This window comes from Neltuma alba, unplaced genomic scaffold, assembly GCF_004799145.2.
Source record: "Neltuma alba isolate B1F8T4 unplaced genomic scaffold, ASM479914v2 tig00011013_pilon, whole genome shotgun sequence".
In the NCBI taxonomy this organism is placed as follows: Eukaryota; Viridiplantae; Streptophyta; class Magnoliopsida; order Fabales; family Fabaceae; genus Neltuma; species Neltuma alba.
In genome coordinates this window covers 26,892-49,402 of record NW_021635766.1, presented here as the reverse complement: position 1 = coordinate 49,402, position 22,511 = coordinate 26,892, and the positions used below count along the sequence as shown (strand labels likewise).

Sequence of the window (22,511 nt, the reverse complement as noted above, 5' to 3'; positions counted from 1 at the left end):
TAATCTCCATCACACACTAATCCCTTCCAATTCCTCAAGCGTTTCTTCAGATATGACAATGCTGAGGCATTTGAAGATGCATTGTCCATAGTAATTGTAAAAACCTTTTTGATTCCCCGATCCAATAAACACCTCTCTATGGTCTTCCCTATTGTGTCCCCTTTGTGATTTTCAACCATACAAAAATTAATAATCCTCTTATGTAGATTCCAATCAGAATCAATGAAGTGGGTTGTCAAGCATAAGTAATTAAAATTCTGAACATAAGTCCAACAGTTGGTAGTAAGACAAACCCGAGTGGCACATGTCTCTAGAATCTTCTTTAAAATCTTGTTCTCTCCAAGGTATAGCTACCAACAATCCCTACCAACTGTAATTCTAGAAGGGATGGGAAATTGTGGCTCCAACTCCTTTACAAATTTCTTAAATCCAGGCTTCTCAAGAATCCTGAAGGGTAACTCATCACATATTATGAACTCAGCCAAAGCTCTTCGAATTCGTTTCTCATTGTACACATGAGTAACTAAAGCCCTTCCTTGTGTAGCATTTGACATATAATTTAACATCGATTGCTTCTTATCTTTATCTGCCTTGTTTGGGTTCTTCTTACACTTGAACAAATGCCTTTTTAAAGAAGTGGTCTCATGCTTGTTAGGGTCACAAGCATAGGTCAACCTGCAATGCTTGCAATATGCTCTTATCTCTCCATTTGTTTCTTCCAAAGGTAGCATCACAAAATGCTCCCAAACTTCAGATGTTTTTGGAGGCTTTCGTTTTGGTTCTTTTCTCTTCTTAGGATTTTCACCCTCAGTTACTTGAGCTTCTTGTGGCCTTTGAGAGGGGTTTGTGGCAATATCATGAGTGGGAGAAGGTCCAGAACTACTCAACATTAGATTATCATTAGACGTGGGAGTAGCTGATACAGAATCTTGATGTTCCATTTTAGATTTTCAATAGCCCTATAATGAAAAGAAGAACAATAAATCAATGATAGTAGCAGGATAATAAAATCTATAATATGAACTGAATAGAATCTGAGCGCAAGGCTTGTTCAATTCAACGAGAAGAGAGAGGTCGTCAGGTTCTGCGATCATACTATCAGCGACTACACATATATTACTATCCATCTAAAAAAAATGAACTGAATAGAATAGTATAAACTGAATAAATTTATTTTTATATTGATCAACTATTCACAGAATATGAACAAAATAATACAAAGTAATATGAATAATATGTTCGATCTAAACTAATATTTTTTTGATATGCTGGAAATTATCTATCTAAACTAATATGAACAAACTGATATGAATATACTAATATCAAGTAATATAGAATCCAACAAATCAATCATTAATAGTCAACAAAGATAGCAAATCAAGCTACACGTGATCCAATAAACTAATATTAACCAATGAAAATAAAACCAATCAATAAACTATAAAACCTACATGTACAGAATAAAATAATGCAATTAGAGCCCCACAAAGTGAAAATTGATATGAACAAGATAATATAAGGAAGTGCCGGCTGAAAAAAACCAAAAACAGAGTAGTGAGGCGACGGAGGATAGAACAGAATGAAGTACAGGGAAGCTGCAGAAGAAGAAAAAAATGAACGAGGGAGCAAAGGATGTAGCAGTGGAAGAATCAAAATATAGGTCCACTGGTTCGTGTGATTTTTCTTTACCTTTAAAATAACTAATTTTAATTGTAATTAGCAAAAGCAGAAAGATAGATCCTCTGGTTCGCATAAGTCAAAGCATAGCAAAAGCAAACCATAATCTAAAACAAATGTTTGGATCCACACAACAACAAATCCTGGAGAAAGATTTTGTTAGTAAGACATCAATACATTTAGTTACCTAGTACTGTGATGATTTTGAAGCGTTCAAGAAGACGGAGGTGCTAATAATGTGGTAGATGAAGGAGTCACCGGAGAAATCACACCAAATGAGGGGATCGAAGTAGATAGAGGGAGCGCCAAGTTTAGAGACTTATTGACTTAGGGTTTCATTTGAGTCTTGAGAATGCCGATTGCCGAAGCCTGAATGATTGAATGAGAAAGGAGGCGTCGAATGTCGAATAATCAATTATGGAGTGGAGCCATGGTCTTTCGACGGCGCCGTTTAACGTTTTATCGTCATTCGGCCATTCCCTTCAAGCCGCCCCCAATAATTTGATATATCAGTATATTATAATATGCATATATTATTATATATTATATAATATATACCAGGTAAAACCGGGTTATTGGTCCAGAACATTAACCTGTTACCCGGTCTTACCCGATATTCAGGTTAGACCCAGTCTGGCCCGAATTACACCAGACTTTTTTTTTTCTCTTTTTTGGACTGGACCGGGTTGGGTCGGGCTGGACCGGGTTTACCGGGTTTCCAGGTTTAATGAACAGCCTTGATTCAAGCTGTGTATAGATGCATTTCTGTACCTAAAGCCCATTGTACAAGTTGATGAAACATTTTTGTATGGAAAATATAAAGGTGCATTATTTATGGCCATATCACAAGATGGTGATCGAAATGTTGTACCACTTGCATTTGCTGTAGTTGAAGGAGAGACAAGATCTGCGTGGGAGTGGTTCTTGTACCTTGTGCGTCAATGTGTGGTAAAAGATAGAATAGGAATTTGCTTAATTTTGAAATAGGCATCGTTCAATTATAGCTGCTGCTGCTAATCCCCAAGTTGGATGGCAGTCACCACATGCACATCACATTTTTTGCCTCCGTCACAAGGTTTCAAATCTTCACAAGGCACATGGAACAAATTGGTTGAAAGAGAAGTTTATAAATATCAGTAAGACTACTATGCTTTTTATGATAGTATAACTATATGATTTTATAATCATTTCTAACAAGCTGATATTTATTCCTAGGGTATGCCAACAATTAGTAGAAATAGCATTGTATCATGCACCTGCAGCTAGATGGATTGGAGCCATCCCAAAAGAAAAATAGTCACATGCATATAACCTTGAAGGTTGACACTTCAGACACATGATAACCAACCTTGCAAAGTGCATGAATAGTATATTCAAAGGTGTTTGAAGTCTGCCGATAACAGGTTTAGTTAAGGCAACTATGTATAGAGTGAATAACTATTTTGTGAAACAAGGCCAACAAGTTCATGTGCAAATTACAACTGGTCAAGTGTTTTCTGAGACACTAACAAAGAAGTTGGACATAGTAATACAATCTGCATCTACTTGTGTTGTTCGAGAGTTCAATAGAATATCAACATCATTTGAGGTTGTTGAGCCATTTAATATTCAACGTCGTCAATTTCGTCGTTGTTGCAAGATTATTTGATTGACAGAAAATGTGATTGTGGAGAGTTTCAAGCAGAAAAATATCCATGCATGCATGCCATTGCTGCTTTTGCAAGAGTAGGCATTGACCATTTACAATATGTAGATCATATTTTTAAGTTGGAAACCATGCAAATGGCATATAATAATGAGTTCCAACTAAGAGGAGATGAGACTTATTGGCCACAAATTGATTGTCCTAAGCTAATACCTGACCCATCAATGATTCGAGAAAAAGGTTGTCCTCGTTCAAGTCGCATACATAATGAGATGGATTGGACCACACCTGATACACCTAACAAATGCGGATTATGTAGACAAATTGGTCATAATCGCTCTACTTGTCCACAAAGATTGGCATATAGACAATGACAATGAATTATGTATTTCACTTTTTTTAAAAAAAATATTATAATTCATAAATAAGATACAATGACAATGAATTATGTATTTCACTTTTTTTTAAAAAAATATTATAATTCATAAATAAGATGAAATTGCAATTAGTTTCTTTATTTTTATATTATGTGGATATTTTTTCTTCAACTTATGTAGACACATTTGAAAATGGCATAATCTTTAGAAGAGGTCATTAACCCAGGTCCAAAGGATAACTCTCTTATATACTTGCAATCTCGACATATTTCACAACAAGTATGGAATGATAATGCAAATAACATCTATTGACTATATATTATAAATTATATGCTTTGATACTGACCTTTTTACCTTTTCATTGTAGGTTTCTAGAATTCTACACACTAGACGAGTCATACATGCTAATCAAATGATTGAGCTGCCCAACCAAGTAATTGAATCTCTTAGATTAACTGGATTCTATGGCATTACTCGAATGGGACAATTTGATTATGATTGAAGTTTAGTCTCATCACTTGTTGAGAGGTAGCGTCTTGAGACTCATACCTTTCACACTACACGTGGAAAGTGCACGATAACGTTAGAGGATGTAGCTATACAATTGGGCCTTCCATGTGTGGGACTTCCTATCATCGGGAGAACTGATTTTAATTGGTTAGATGTTTGTGAATGGCTTATAGGTATTAGACTACCGGCAGATAGAATGAAGGGGCAGTGACTACTTATCAGCTGGTTAGAAGAGCACTTTAATCACCTTCCGGATGATGCAGATGATATACAAATTCAACAATTTACTCGACCATACATCCTTAGGTTGATTGGCGGATATCTCATGCCAGATAGATCAGGCATCAGAGTATATTTAATGTACCTTCTACTACTTTATAATCTTGAAGAAGTTGGAAAATTTAGTTGGGGATCAGCAGTTTTTGCTCACTTGTACAGAGAATTATGTAATGTTACTAATCCAATTAAGGATGGGATTGGGGGATGTTTATCATTACTGCATTTATAGGCATGGGATCGCTTCCCAATGCTGGCACTGCAACGACCTGTATCTCCATATCCACATTCTAATATGTACCCTGTCTTACCTCCCTTGAGTTTTAGGTATGCTAAATTCATCCAACTGATATTTTTTGATATACACTTATTATTAAAATTATACAAAATTTTAACATTATTTTTGTGATCATAATTGGTGGAAAAATGTTGGACAAAGTCCTTGTCCAATTGCCATGCCTTTACTCCAATATAGGAGTTTTCTTGATAGAGTGACTGATGACGAGATAATTTGGTGGCCATATGAATCCCTTGAAGTGCGCCAATTGATTCTAGAGTATTGCTTGGCAACACCTAAAATTTGACTTGCTTCGGTTCCTCTAATATGTTTTCATATTATAGAATGACATCACCCTGACCGTGTATTAAGGCAATTCGGTCATCAACAACCAATTCCTGATTTCCTACCCCACCTGTTCATTTAGGAAATTATCATACAATACTACTACGTGGTAGGAGAACTACAAATTAGACTGAACAATACTCAAACTTCATTCAAGCATGGGATAGATGGTCACATGCTATTGTTCACACTCCTATTATGCTTGATGAATTTGATCAGACATCTGAATACATACAATGGTATTGGAGACATACAAGATGATGGATCCAACATATTAGTAGTAAAACTGGCTATGTGATAAGTTTTTCACCTTTTTTCCACCAATATCATCTTTTTCTTTTATACAACAAGTGTTACACAAAAATGTCTTATTTAATTATTTATTGTGTTACAAAAAACATATCTTATTTATTTCAGGCTAACATAGTAGAAGAGTTATATAGGCTAGCGATTGGTTCTCATTCAACATGCTCTAATTGCACCGATTTTCGAGAAAGAGTTGCTCGGGACCAACGCAACATCTTACTTGCAATGAGAGAACAACGAGTTAACATGAACTCTTAGCGTGCTCTACCAACAGTTGATTTGCCTTGCCCATAAATTCCTCTAGAAAGACCTAGCATGCGATGTGGCGGCTACTTGTCTACCCAGCCACCAATTCAAAATCAAAATGTTGAAAGACAAGAGCCTCAAGTTTTTAGTCAGTTGCATTATATACCAACTTCATCGCCATCCCTTATCACCTCTCATAATCCTCCTCAAGTTGAGCCTCATTACATGTCACCTTCATTGACATCATCGCATTCTGACTCACCATATCCTGCCCAATTTCAATCGTTCATGTCATTATTTGATGATCTGGTGCTATTTTCAGCCCAATATATCGTTTCTTCTACTTTTGACCAAGGTGGTCCATCAAACGAAGCATTTGACACCCCTCGGCAATCAATTTTTTTAGTTGAATCAGCTTGGTTTGATTTAAATACACCAACTACACAAATAAATGAGACACTTGAATCTCAAGAAGAAGTGACCATACAACAATGACCACAACGCGTGAGAAGGAGAACAAGATGTTACACCGGAAGTCATTATTTGTTAGGTAAATCAATTTTTATTTTTTTATTAATCTTTTTCTATTTAATATACCATAATAATTTCATAATCATTACTAGTATTATTATGTAATCATTAACACTTTCCTCTAATTATTTTTGCATAAATTTTAGTCCAAATGATTACAAAATTATTATCTAATTATTTTCATGTGTTAGGTGGGGAAAGAGGAGACGAAGGACGTCGAATATGGGATGATGAAGTTGTTCTTGGAGTAGTGAACTTCTAAAGTTGTTCACTCCAAAGTGAACTTTCATTGCACTTAAATCAAGACAGCAAATATTGAAGAAGTCACATCTTCCAAGATCGATTTTAGAGGTTGTTCACGCCAAGAACAACTTTAAATGTAGCATTTGAGAAAATATTTTCCGCCGTGTAGCATTTCGGTATTTTCTTTCTACTGTTTATAGTATCGAGGTAAAAAAGTCCGGCTAAAGGTGGTAGTACCGTAGTAGTATTCATAACATTCATTAGGTGAAAATACTCATAAACCCCATTAGTTTTAGCTCTATTGCATATAACCTCTCTTGTCTTTAAAAATTCCTCAATTATCATGTTGTGATATTTAACATCCTACTGTTAAAAGCATCGCTAAATCTAACGGAATACAAGTCACATCATATTGTAGAAAATTAAGTGGTAGATGACATGCATTTTTATTATTTTATTTATTTATTTTGAATTTGAAAAAGCTCATAATAATTAGATCAAAGGCATTTTGGTGATTCAACCCATAATAATTGCAGTCATCAAATCATCTTAGTCTCTCCCCCGTAAGTCGCAAATCCTCCAGGATCCCCTATTCCAGTAAAACTAGGGCGTTGGATAGGGCGAAGGTCAAAACTTATGGCCCGTTTGGAACAGCTTATAAATAGTTTATAAATAGCTTTTCAATAATAATTTATGGAATACAAGACAAGTATGTGAGAGAAATTTTGTCTCGGCTTATGTGAAACGTGTTTATGGGGAATCTCTTAATTCTTCCCAAATAGGCCCTTTACTCTGTCCTTAGACCGTGGTTTCTTAAAATTTGATCACGAAAAAAAAAAAGCCAATCCATTCATCTCTCAATCATATATTCATTCCAAAAATCATATTCACGGCATTCTTTCTTTAAATCTTGACTGTGGATTAGAGATGTTGATATAGGTGGAAGGTGGAGCTTCAGGGTATGGATAGTCTAAGTAATTTGTCATTCTGCAAAACACAGAACGCCAGAACAATATTATATATATTTGTTGATGATGATTATATATATATATATGTATATGTATGTTGATGATGATGGGGGAGCGGGCGGAGCACATGAAGTTGGCGAATGAATGAGAGATGAATCAAATGTTCTAAATGGAGGATTTACGAAGAGTTTTGCAGGAGGGACCAGGGGAGGATGATGATCTAATCACCGCAATTATTGCAGGTTGAATTACCAAAATGCCTTTGGGTCTAATTATTATGAGCTTTTTTAAATTCAGAATAAATAAATCAAAATAATAAAAATACATGTCACATGCTACTTAGTTTTTTGTCATACGATGTGTCATGTATTTTGTTAGATTTAAGAGTGATTTTAATGGCAGGGTGTTCAATGTTAAAATGTGAAAGTTAAGAGTTTGCTTCTTAAACTTTGAAAAGTAAGGAAGGCCATATGCAAATAGAGCTAAAGTTAAAGGGGTTATGAATATTCTGGCTTATTCATCATGATCATTAGATTTGACTTCAGATATTACTTTTTTGGGAAAAAAAATAAAGCCAATTACATGATTGAGAAAGTAGCTATTTATTACATGGTTGTTGGGTGTTTGTAATCCTGATTTTTTTTAGCCAACAATAATCCTGTTTAAAGGTTGATGATTCTATGACTGCTTTCAATTAAAGAGTTTTTTTTTTTTAATTCCCAGACGATAATAGCTAAGTTTACATTTTTGTTGTTGACTATTTGAATTTAAGGGCTTGTTTAGACAGGTTTATAAGAACTTATAAGTAGTTTTTTAATTATAATTTAAAATATAATATAAATATGTAAGAAAAATTTTATTTGAGCATATTTATTGATCGTAAATTCAAATAAGTCTTAAATTAGTTTTGCTTATTACACACACTCCTCGTAGTCTCAACTCTTAACACATAAATCACTTTATTGGTAAAAAAAAAGGATTAATTTATTAAATTTGGGGGTGTTTAGACATAATTAAAACCATAGTTTTAAAAGTATTTTTATAGTGTTGAAATAAACATATAAAGAAACCTGTCTCGTTTTGTGAAAAAATATTTATATCCAAATACCTCCTTTGTCTTCAATCAAATTTTTTCAAACTTGACTTTTGTTCAAATCGGCATCGCCTCTCTCCTATTTCTTGCTCCACAATGTCTACCACCAATAGATATGCGTAAAATTGGAAGGGAAAATCATTTTCAGAAATACCTAATTTTTCCTTAATTTTTAATTTGATGTTATGTGACTTTATTTATGAGGACTAATGATATACAGTAGTTACATAAAAATAAATCTAATATAAAAATATAATAAATCTAATTACACTAATGTCATGAGCATTTACTACTATGATAAAAAGCATCAATCAAGTTATTCAATTACCGCTGGCGGTTGTGGTCAACCTAGAAACGAGGCAACTTTAAAACGGCGAAAAAAATGAAAGAAAATTCGCAATCACAGTCAAAAAGAACGTTAATTGGAGGCCGGTGGGCTTTGCATTTGACTCTCTCTCTCTCTCTCTCTCTCTCTCTCTCTCTCTCTCAGAGTGGGTCGTAGAGAGAGACGAGTCTTATGTCCTTTTGCGTGTAGCAGCGTGCGACCACTGACTCACTCACCCTCCGTCTCCTTTTCTTCCTCTCTTCCTTCTCCTGCATTTCTGGCCTCCGCCTTTCTACAGTGCACTTGTTTGCTTCCCGATCCCTTCTTCACCCACCGCCTCTGCCATTAGCAGCATCAGCTCTGCTGTGGCTGCTTCTCTTTCTGTACAAAGCGCCTCTTTCGTGCCAGAATGACGCCCGGACAACTCCTCCCAGATCTCTGCTTCTGGTATCCCCTCTGATCAACTAGTAGTCGATAAAATTGCTCTCTTTTTCTGTTTTCGTTTGATGTTTTGTGCTTGCTTTGATCCATTTCTATATTCGGGGTTCCCGGTGCTTTGAAGTGATATTGACAGATGGCTTGCGGTCTTTTTCGAGAGTCACTTAATGGGATTAACTTTTGCGTTATGGGTATCTTTTTTTATTTAATTAAATTTGTTTTGGTTTGAGCGATATTGCGCTTTCTTCCTCTTTTTCTATTCCTTTTGAATTTGGTCTGCTTTCTCTCCAGTTTCTATTTGTTACTTTTGTTTGTTTCCATTTGGTTACGTTATTGTGTCCATTTTATTGGTTTCTTCTTGCAGATTTGGTGAGCTAGAAGGAATTGATGGACTGGAGCTGTAAAGTAGACCAGAATTGGTATTGTGTTACTTCTGCTGGAATGCGTGATTTGTGTACGAGTCTATCCCTGAACAATCAAAATATTTGCAACGAGTATAGCATTCCTGTCAAGTGAAGGCGATATCTGAATAACTACTCTTATCAGTTAGTTTAGTTTACATTTTTCCTCCTGGGCTTCCCTGCAAGAATGAAGTAAAAATATCGGATTACATTGCATGGGCATTGTGCATAGAGACTGAAGATAGTCCCCTGGATTTGAAAAAAATTATGGGCAGTATTTGCTCAAAGTCAAAGAAATCCATCCTAGCTGGTGTTGTGGTAGATAATGGTGTTAATGAACGCTCGAGACAAGCTAATGGTCATTCTAATAATGAGTCTCGAGTGAATTATCAGTCTCACGAACTTCCGGGAAAAGTAAGCGATACCGCCCTGTCTCCTGGTGATGATGATGTGGATAAGCAGGTACGGGGATCATTTTCTTTCCCTGAAAGGGAGGTTTCACATGGGCCAAGTGCAGATGATATCAATGATGGGATCCCTTACCTGTCTAGGGCTTTATCATACAAGTCTAGATCTACCAAGTCTAAGCAGACTGCTGTTACAAAGGTGCGTGTCCATCGCATGTTTGATCTTTGTATTCCTTTTCTTATCCTTCTTTCATAGTACTGTTCTGTATACTGCTCAGTTCCCTCTCCCCGTCTTTCCGGAGAGAGGGTGGTTGCAGAAAGTTAATTAACAAGTTCTACTAGAAATTAATTCTTCATGCTAATAATGTTTTTGCCAACAATTTATTTTTTAGAATGTCTATTATAAATATTCCAAAAGATTTCAGTCAATCAAGTTATGAAATTCTCACTGGCCTTTTGGATCTAGCAGCTAGATCAGATTTCTTAAAAGAGTAATAGGGTGGACTAGTATGTTTATACGAGGAGTGGGTTCAGAACCAGATATGAGATGGAGCTGGTAATGATAAATTTATTGTTTTTCAAATTAATAAAAGAAATAATAGAATTACAAGTTTCAAGAAATACCTCTTCAGTGTTATGTACTTCAAAAATTAATATTATTCTAGGCATGTGTAGCTAAGCTATCTTTTAGTGAGGAGAGAGTATTTGCCCAATTAAAAGAAGGAAACTCCCTTTATTAATAATCTGAAATGCACAATATTGCTCAGAAACCAAAACTGTCCCCTGAAAAGCACTGTCTTAACCTTCAGAAATTGCATAGTTGGTGCACTCTTCTGATTACGCAGCAAGTCATACAGGTTGTATGTACAGCTTGTCTATTCATGAGCGTATCATCAGGAAACCAGAACATTGGTTCTGGGCCTATACTTGTTACTGTGAAGGTAAAAGTAAGCTTCAGAAAGCATTGCACAGATGATATGGTAGCAAATACTGTATTTGATTTTCTGTTCTTCATGTGCTATGCTTGTAAGTAATTCTAATTCACTATTCCATAAAAATCTTTCTAGATTTTTGGCGTGAGACTGTGTGAGATAAGCAATTGATACGATTTGTAAAATTTGTGCCAACAGATGTAGTTCGCAAAAAAGCATTCACATCTATGAAGCACTTATATTTCCAATATTTTTTGGTAATGGCTTCATTCTGTCTTATGTTTTTGGTGTGGTGTAGGTTTCAGAAGTGAGTTCAATTTTGGGCAGAGCTGGTACAGCTGGCCTTGGCAAGGCAGTAGATGTTTTGGACACATTAGGTAGCAGTATGACAAATTTGAACCTGAACAGTGGTTTCACATCTGGAGTGACAACTAAAGGAAATAAAATTTCAATTTTGGCCTTTGAAGTTGCTAACACAATTGTTAAGGGAGCTAATCTGATGCAATCTCTTTCGAAGGAGAACATTAGACATTTAAAAGAGGTTGTTCTACCATCTGAAGGAGTGCAGAATTTGATATCTAGAGATATGGCAGAACTCCTCAGAATTGCTGCATCAGACAAGAGGTTAGTTTGTACCAATTTATTCATGCTCTTTTCCTGGCTCCTTATATTTTTTGACCTTTCATATGAGGCCTATCTCTTGTTCCTATCACGCACTTAAACACGAGTCATGACTATCTTATTTGTTGTGGCAGAGAAGAACTGAAAATCTTTTCTGGTGAGGTTGTGCGGTTCGGAAATCGTTGTAAAGATCCTCAATGGCATAATCTTGACCGCTATTTTGAGAAGTAACCATAATTGAATTGATTTGAATTTATTTTGATTTTTTTTCTTATGACATCCAAAATAGTTTTATAGTTATGGTCTCCTTCATATTTGTTGATGTATAGGTTAGGCTCAGAGCTTATACCACAAAAACAATTGAAAGATGAGGCAGAGATGGTGATGCAGCAATTAATGAACTATGTTCAGTATACAGCTGTGAGTATACACATTATCAGCGATGGAGAATACAACTAGTTTTGACTTCAAGTTTCTATTCTTACATCATGACTCTATATCATCTTGATAGATGTGTGTCTTGGAATCTCATATTGTCCATATGTTAAGGAATGTAGAAATTCTTACAAGTTGTGCTGAAATGGGAGAAAACTGTGTTCTAGTTCTTGTATGAAAAATTCTGACCCCTTATTCCATTACTATTTTGTTCAAAAAGTAGACGCCAATGATCCCTCCTATTCTTTTAATTTTGGTGGCTTTGCTGATAGCATACACGTCAGAATAAAGTATTACTTTAACCCTTTCCATTTTCCTGATAATAAACAATAATGAAATACAGATCTTGATGTTAGTTTTTGTTTCTTGACGTTGCATTATTGTTTGTTTTTTATGAACAACCTAAAGAACAGAACCTGGATTGCAGGAATTATATCATGAATTGCATGCCTTAGACAGATTTGATCAAGATTATCGACGCAAGCTTCAAGAAGAGGACAATACAAATGCCCCACAAAGAGGTACACACCTGGATTCCCCTATACAAATGTCAATAAATCCTCTCTACTTGTATTTTTAATTAAAAGAAATTTTCCTGTGAGGATAATGTTTCTGATAATCTGACAAGAATTTTTGCTTTTCCTTGACCCTGGGCCTAATACACTTCCAGAAAGTATGGAGCACCAAAAATAATAATTACATTATAATTAAATGCTAAAATAATGCTCCAAAATTGAAATCTGATGCATCACAGAGGATACAAATGGAACGTGAAATGTTAAAATAAAGTGTGATAATATGTAACAAAATAAATAATAAAATTTAAAGCTAAATAATATGATCTAACGTATAAATTGATAAAAACAGAAATAAATGTGAAATCATTCATATTCCTAAAAAATTATAGGATATCAAGAAAAGTTAGAATCTATGAATATTTTTCCTTATTACTCATTCTGTTCCTTGAAAATAATATATTTTCACGTGATTGCCATGTTTCATAAATAACAATTTACTGTCTCATCATTAGTCTTAGATATTGTACATAATGTGATGTGATTATGGTGAATAATGATGCCTTAAACCTTGGGAGTTGTGTTTTATTAAAACACTGAAAAGTAGCGTGAAATCATTTTCTGCTACCTTGTGAAACTTTTGTGCTTTCAAGGTGTACGCCAATTTTGGGGTGCATGATTTAGTTTGATTTTTACTCAGTCAGTTTGCAGATTTGTTCAAAGCATTGGGGAAAAGCAGAAAAGTGTCTTATAAAGAAGCTTATTTTTGTTACCACAATGATTACTTTTCTTTTTTGGTGACCATTTGTTATTAAATTTGTAGGAGACGGCCTTGCAATTTTAAGAGCGGAACTGAAGAGTCAAAAGAAGCATGTAAAAAATTTAAAGAAAAAATCACTATGGTCCAGGATACTGGAAGAGGTAAGAAGACAGCATGATTCCTTATAAATTTTATGGTTGGATATGGGAGATATCAATTTAATAGAAACTGGCTTTATAATATGACAATTCATTTTGAGAGGCTAGCTCTAAAGGGCATACACCCGACTTCTTGGAATTCCTGTTGCCTATTACTCATCTTTTCTGTAGTCTCGGCTGATTTAGATTCTTTCAAGCTTTCTTTGTTTTCTTTTTCTTGACTATAATCTGGTTTCTGAATTCGCAGGTCATGGAGAAGCTTGTTGACATTGTCCATTTTCTTCATTTGGAGATACATGAAGCATTTGGTAGTGCTGGTATGCTTCAAGATAATGAAAATAGATGGTTATGATTAGTTGAGAGTTAGTTTCTCATTTATCTATTATTCTCATTTCCCTGATTATTGATAATTTATGAGGGGGGAGTATCAAAGTTTTCTTTCATCCCTTGCCTGTATACAACAAGCATGATTTAGCTCTGGAGTTCGTTTTCTGGAATGGCTTATTGTATGCTGTTGAATGGAAATTTATGGTGTCATTTAGAGATAATTCTGCAAAGGACGATAGGGTCCATTCTATGCATAGTTTATATGAGAATAAAATATTTCAATTCTTTGATATTAAATTGTGTGAATAAATGTGAGCAAAGTAGATTTGCATGTTAGTATTTTTCTTAACCATTGCATTAAGCTTCCGTTTGAAAATGAGTGTTTAGATCTGTTAATCTTGATGTAAAATCCTGTTTTTTGTTCTTTGTTATCTTGAACAGTTTTATTTCATTTCCTTTTCCTTGCAAGATAGAGATTTTCACTTCTTTTTTTCCGTGGGGAAAAGGTTGCCGATCCAATATAATGTATCTTTCATAACTAATCTGCTGTTCAACCATGCAGACTCTGTTAGTCAAGAAAAAGATTCCCAGGAAGCCATAAGAAGTTGGGTTCTGCAGGTCTTGCATTGCATTATGCAAATATTATTACTCAAATTGATACTCTTGTGAGTGAAAGTTTTACTCTAATTTCATAATCCAAGGTGTTATATTGTTGGCTTGCATATTCATTAGCCCCTCTCCTTTTGAGAGGTTCTTTCAATATTTTGTGTGTATGTGTTAATGGTAAAGACGCCCCCCCCCCCCCCAAAAAAAAAAAAAAACAAAGAAAGAAAAGGAGAGAAGACAGGAAAGGAAAACAATGAGAATGAATTTATACATACTAGCATAACAGTGAGTTATTGGAGGACTTGTTTTCTTCTCGATTTTGAAATTAGAGCTTTTTAATCATGTCCCAACTATGGTGGTGTTAATAATTCTGATTATTTTGGCATTTTGTCTTGCAAATTCATCAAAACCATATGATTTTAAGGTTATCTATCTCTCCCTCTGTCTTCTGCATCTTCTTTCTTATATCTTGTTTTTGCAAGATTTCTCTCAGGATCTCTTAATATTAGAGTAAATTCTTGAGTAGTTATAGTTCTTTCTTGGAGGTTTCCCTTATTAAACTCTTAGAAATTACTAATCCAGTTATGCTGAGGAATAGGATTGCCCTGAAATTGCTTTTCAAGCAGGATTAATTGTCAGTTGAATCCAATCTCTGCTACTAGCGGTTGAACCTGCCCCCCTTCTCTTTTCCCCTCATTTTGCTCTCTCTTTCTGAACTATTTCATTGAAATGTTATAGTCCTACAAAAGTATGGTATGCAGCCAAAGCTGAACCTGCTTTCTCCATGTACTCGCATTAGTTCCGGTGAAACAATGTTATTCACCCCATGAAATGCAAGAGAAAATACTGCGAGATAAGTTCACCAATTGACTATTGTCATCACATTGCTATTTCTAACCTAATTTCATAATCAATCGTGGGGTAGTTATTCAATAGCTAACCTTTTTTTTTTTTTTTTCCCATTTGCTTATGTGGTGGTGTTGTACGTCTCTTCTTAAAAATCTTCAAAATGGAGCATAGGGTGTTCAAATTATAATTGGATTATCCAAATTAAATTTTATTTTATTCCTTTTTTTTTTTAATATTTCTCAAATTTTAACAGATAGAGAATCTAACAAAATAATCCTCTAACTGCCACTTAAAAGTTGAATTTATAGTTTTAAAAAAATTAAAAATTATAAACTTTAAATTTGGGCTATCCAAAATTAGATTTAGATGGTCCAAATCTGATCTAATATAAGTGATTAACGCCAAATCTTTACTCAAAAGACTTTGCTGGTGAAGGAGGCGATTGTTGCTTATGTTGACAATGTCTAAAAGCTAAATTTCATGAAATGAGATGAGAAATTGCTTATGTTGACAATGTCCTGATTACTTGTCAGTCTGTGGCTTCAAAACAAGTCAACCTGATCTGAACAGTCTGTACCTATTTGTTTGTTCGGCTCACTATTATAAACCAAGGGCTTTTCATTGATAAATGTTGAACTTTTTTATGTTTCTTTTCTTTTTCCTTCTTTTCTTGAGCAGGTCATTGAGGTTAGAGCTAGATCGCTTAACAAGATCATAGTTAACTTATCCTTGACCCTACTCCAGAGAAATGAGTAATGAACAAGGAAGAGAATTTGGGACTTAATCCTTCATTTGCATCACTGTTCAGTTCGTCATTGATTTTACTTTTTCTCAATTAGAAGCTAGGCTCAGCAGTGACATTGTACTGTAATATGCGTTCACTTTTAAGCTTGGCTTAGTTTAGGGAAATAAGCATCTTTAATTCTTCCATTAATGTATGATTTATCAAGAAGCCATATGAGCAAGATAAAGGGACGCCCAAATCCCAGTGTGGAGCTTCAATGTTAATGTTATTTTGTGTCGTAATGGTTTCTCCGTTGCAATTCACTGTTTATCAATTGCTGATGGTGAAAACTACAATATGGTTGCATGTGATCAAGTGATCACAAAATCTCTCTGTAAAGATAGCCCTGAATTGACAGTTGATCACTTTCAGGTGTCACGCTCAAGTTCTGTGCCTCCTAATACAAGGGATGCTTTATATCAAGGACTGCCTCCTACTATTAAATCAGCATTGCGCTCAAGGATACAGTCATTTCAACCCAAAGAAGAGGTGTCCCACGTCTATATTATGTATTTGTAGTTGCTTATGCATGCTTTAAGTACATGGGCAATTGGTGTTGGTGCATCCAACTAGACAAGTTTCTTCATGCATTTCACAGATAGAGGCGAGTTGTACTATTCATGACTAATAATAGTACGGCTTGCTAATAATTTAATTGGAATTATCTTGCATTTATGACCAATAATGATCAGGAGTTGTGTATAGATTAACTCATAATGTAGTTGCAAAACATGCATTCTTTTTTGGAGAAATGTTTGTTCTTTCGATATTTAATGTCATATATATTTTAAAGTTCATGGAATTGATATGTTTGTGCATATTAATAAGTTGGCCTCTTTTCTGTAAGTGCACGCGCTTTTTATCAAACCTTTCTTATTCTGCTGCAGTTGAGTCTGTGATCCATTTGCATGTAAACATTTTCTTAGATCCAATCTGATACTAGAGAAACATTTCTGCAGCTTACAGTCCCGCAAATCAAAGCTGAAATGGAGAAAACTTTGCAGTGGCTTGTTCCTATTGCCACTAACACGACAAAGTAAATTTGCATCCCCCTGCGCTACAATTCCTAATACCTTCTAGTTCTAGTATTATGATTTGTCAAATTCTCTTTCGTTTTTTGAACCAAAGACAAAATGACATTAATATAATAAACATTCTTACATATTACATAAGGTAAGCATCCCTAATAGTCAAATTCTCTTTTAACTATGGCCATAAAGAGTGATGTTCATTATTCCATGCAGAAAGCAATTCTTTCTTTTCTTTTCTTCTTTTGTTTTTTGTGTTTTTTTTTTTTTTTTTTTTTTTTAAGGGCCAACTATGCAGAAAGCAATTCTGGTTGTTGTTTGACTGTTCGAATATGTAGATGCGAATTTGATCTGCCTTAGACCTATTTCCATTGACTTCTGCGTTGTTTTGATTGCCTAATTATCTTTCATTTGGGTGAATTCAGAGCTCATCATGGCTTTGGATGGGTTGGAGAATGGGCAAATACGGGGTGAGTTTTAATCTTAGAGTTGTTTCTTGGGGCATCCTCTCTATATGCGTCTTTTACCTCTGCTCACTGATTTACTGTACACACGGGCAAAACACATTTAGTCTTCTAACTTTGTACAAAGTTTGTAGTTTGTCCTTCAATATTATAAAGCATTTTTTTTATTCCTTTAAGCCTAACACCGTTTGTCTCAAATGATGATTTTTTGTAACAATCATTGTTATTTTAAAAATTAAACTTATATGTCTGTTTTTGAGAATGTTTTTGTCACATTTGAAATTCCAATGTCAATATTTTTTGTCAACGGCATTAGGGTTAAGGGATTTCATAAAAATTAGGTGACTAAACTAAAACCTCATGTGAAGTTAAAGGACTAAAGTATTCTTTTGCCTTATACATGCATATTCATGTTTTACTTACATTTTACTAATCAATTTCGTTTAGTTCTGAGGTCAACCGTAAACCTACTGGCGAGACAGACTTGTTGAAAATAGAAACACTTCACCATGCCGATAAGGAGAGAACAGAAGCTTATATTCTTGATCTTGTGGTGTGGCTTCATTATCTAGTCAGTCAAGCAAGAACTGGCAATGGAGGAATAAGGTCCCAGTCAAATCCCCAATCCGTTCCCCTAACCAAAAAACAGTGCAATTATTTGCACAGAAGGGCTGCTCTACTTCTCCTGTGCTGACTGTCGAAGATCAACAAATGCTTCGAGATGTCAACAAGAGGAAACTGACACCTGGGATTAGTAAGAGCCAGGAATTTGACACTGCCAAGACTCGGTTGAGCAAACACCATAGGCTGAGCAAGAGTAGTAGTCATTCCCCAATCAGTGAAAGTAAAAGCATGTTCTCCATAAGGAGGCCATCTATTCCTGTCATTGATTTCGATATTGATCGAATCAAGGCCTTGGATGTCATCGATCGGGTGGATACCATCGGAAGTTCATAATTTGAAGGCATGTTAGAGATTTTGAGGTCAAGGAAGCCAAATTAGTTTGGTCGATCTGCTGCCTTCAAGGTTTGAGCGCTTCCCTTGGGTTATCATGAGCTGTGAGAAAGATTTTGTTGGTTTTCTAGCCAGTGAGCGTTGTAATGTAGGCCAAGTTTTTTTTGAAAAGTACAGAGATGATGATCTCATGATCATGGGGAGTGGGTGGGCAGGGAGCTACGCCTTTGATCGTTAGTCCTATATGTACAGATTATGTTCTCATCATATAATAATCTAATCTTTCATTGTTTTGCTTCTCATCTCTTGAATAAATTTTATCTATACTTGGAAACAAGTGTGGAAATGATGGGATTATATCATTTCATAGACTGAAGTTCTCTTGTAAAGAGCATAATTGTCAGAATTAATTTTTTGATAACTTTTTGAGTGCTTTTTTGGGATCTTATTGCCAAGTATTTGAGCAATTGACTAATTCGGACGGAGCTTTGTAAGACTACTTTGAGCAGCAGGCTGTCCTAAAATTTTAACGCAGCTGCAGACCCAAGGTTCAAATGTGAGACCATCAGGTAAACTAGACAAGGCTTTTATCAGTTTGATCAAATACTTGATATAATTGGCGGAACTAATATTGCATCGTTATTGAAGGAAATTCTCATGGGCTTCACAAGCAACCCAATTCAAGTATATGTCAGTTTCTTATTTTGCATTCACGTGTTTGTTGATTGGTTCTAAAGTCGATTCGAACTCATTTTTACAAACATACTCTGAATGATTTCATAATATTAACATGAGAATAACCCCTTGTCTGCGGGTTCAGTTGGCGAAGGGGTCAGACTTTCTCACCAAAAGGAAGGGGTTTGATCCTGGAGAGTGTTACTTTGTTGTGGCTCCGCTAACAGCAGGAGGGGAGGTATCATCACAGTGTAGTGAAGTTGAGAAATTCCTACCTATTGGGCCAGGAAAAAAAAAGAGCTTATTTGTTATGCTCCTGTGCCTGTAGGGATAGGTCCTAATAGATCAAGCGTTAGATGCCCTGTTCTTGGATCGTGGGTGAGCCCAACTCTTTTTCTAAAATTTTTGTACAAAAAAAAAATATTAACATGAGAATAGTTTGAGATTACTAGTGATATCAAATCCCGTCACTTTCTACTTAAATGAGTTTTTATAATACTGGGTTACAAGATCACTGGTAAACAGCTTCTATCCCTATTTTTTTGGTCTTATTGGAGGCAATCATATTCAGACACTGTTGAGCACAAAATGTGAACACTTTTTCTAGCGAGAATTTAAACCTTGATTTACTGAAAAACTAATAGTCAACACCACCAAACAGCAGAAATCTTGTTATAGACTTGATTCTTGCATTTATTTGCTATGTCACTTATTCATTGGGCTGGGCCTGGGCCATGTTATGCTTATTCATTGGGCTAGGCCTGGTCATTTTTTTCATTTGGATAAAATTCGTAGGGTTGGGCTGAACCCTGGGTTACCGAACCCCATGGGCTCCATGTGAATCTCACAATCATTTAGAGTAGTAATTCGTATTACTTACATACTGTAAATATAAATAGTATTTCTTTTTCTCAAATTTGGTGGAATATTGCAGTGCACCTAATTTAATATGTGTGCGTGCGTGTGTGTTAATTCCTATTATATCTTTGTCTAGACTCTAGCCTTATCAAGTTAAATGTTGGGTTCGATTAGTCAACATAACTCGAAGTATTTTGAGGTCCCATAAGGTGAAGTAATTAGGATACGCCTATTTGGTTCATTTGTTTCGTTTTTTCTTTTTTCTTTTTTTTAAACTTACACTAATTATCCTATCTTAGATACAATTAGTTTCCGTATATAGATATTACCATGTTATATATTATAATAACATATACAATTTTTTTTTTTGCTAGAGCATAGGTATCTTCCTATTGGAGGCAATCCTATTCGAGATACTGTCGTGTACTAAATGTGGGCACCTCTTCCAGCGATGATTCGAATTTTGGTTCGCCAAGTTGTGAGGAACTAACTTTTTCTGCTAGATCCAATCCCCATTGGTAATAACATATACAATTAGTATGATGCGCATGTACACAACATATATTTATACAAATCGATAGAATAAATAATTTCCATATGTTTTTGGGCTTCTAATGTAGTAATCTTATATACATACTCCTCTGGTCCTTAATATAAAACCCATTTAACTAATTTGATTAGATTAAGAAAGTTAGGTAAGTTAGCTAATTACAAGAAAAGTGACACATTTTTCCTAAAACACCATAATCATCTTTCTTAATATCTCATCTTCCTCTTCTACTTGATTATGGTTGAGAGAGTATCTATAGGGATGATTTAGAGAAAATTGATAAATATGAGAAATTGGTCTTATATTTAGGATCAAAATAAACTCAAGAATTGGGTCTTATATTAAGGACCGGATGAGTATAACAGACATGCACACAACTAAATTGTATAAAATTTTCTTTAATTTTGCATAACTATGATTAATATTAGAGGAAATGAAAGTTTTTCCCCCCATAAAGGATACACACCTATCCCATAGGAGAGTAGGTGCTAATTTTTTGCCCATGATCTTATTAATAAATGATTTATAAGCACTTTTGCTAAATACTCTTTAAAATTTGAAGTCTATCTGGTGAACCTTTAAAACCAAAACTCATCCGAACTTTCAAATAATTAATATTATTCTTACTGTGAAATTAGATATAAACCCCTTTAGTTTTATGTTTGTATAAATAATAATCTTCTTGCCGTTAATAATAATATTCTTCATTCATGAATAGGAAGATAATATATTAATTTACGACAGAAGAATAATTTGTACAAATTAGTTTTCTTTTCTTTTTCCTTTTATACTATCAATTCCCTTGGCCGTTTAAAGGGAGAAACTAGATTCTTCCATGGTGAAATAAGTGAAGAAATTCGAGAGAGATAACTGTAGAAATGTAGACTTAACTCTTAAGAAAAGAGAGAGAAATGAAAAGATGTTCATGTGGAAGGAAAGCATCCAGCAAAACAATGTGGATATGGGGGAGAAGAGAACCAGATACCCAGAAAGAAACAAATTACCAAAAAGAAAGCATATAATATAATAAATGAAGAGTCAATTAAATTGGTGAAGAAGAAGAAGATGATGAGATATTGGATAATTTTGGATAATATATATACATATTTATTTATAAAGTTGTTACGGACAAGTTGAGAGCATCGATTGAGCTGATCAGACATTTCATATCAAAGTGACAATTATTGGATGTGAATCATATTTGATATGATGGTTATAATATTAATATGCTCAAACAGTTCCATGTGCTCCTGTATTCTTAAGCTTCTTCATAACATAATTCCTTGTCTCACACTGAGTCTGACTTGCTTGATGTTGATCAATCTCTCTCTCTGAGACACATACAATTGAAGCCTGCAGATCATGTTTTGTGTTTCCTTAACTTTTTTTTTAATTCACTTTCGATATTCTTAAAGCTGTCCTGTTTCGCATCAACCTCTCGATTGAGCTCTTATATTCATCAAACAAGGAAAAAGATGTATCATCATATGTGTAAATGTCTGTGTGTTTATAATATACACACATACACGTATGTATATATTCTTATCAATTTGAACTCTCAACATTTGGCATCACTCCAAAATTCATCTACTAAAATGACAATACGTGTATATATGTTAGGCATTTTATCAACAATTATCTTATACTACTTCGGTCCTAAATATAAAATATAAATCCACTTTGGCTCTCAAATTTATAATTTTTTCTCAGAGCATCCTTATTGATTGTTAAGTTAGTTTCAATATAAATGATTAAGTAAGGTAGTTTTAGAGAAATTAACACACATTTGTTATAAATAACGAACTTAACTAATTTTCTCAATCTCTGAAGCTTTATTGTAGACAAAATTTCTAAATCATATTTCATTATAATCAACGACTTTTTAGGCACATACATGAAGAACAACAATAACAGTGAAATAATCACTTTT

At 34.6% G+C, this 22,511-nt stretch overlaps 1 pseudogene; it reads left to right on the top strand.

Annotated features, from left to right (window-relative positions):
- Nucleotides 1-1,061: 1,061 nt before the first annotated feature.
- Nucleotides 1,062-18,874, top strand: LOC114760702 (uncharacterized; annotated as a pseudogene).
- Nucleotides 18,875-22,511: the final 3,637 nt, after the last annotated feature.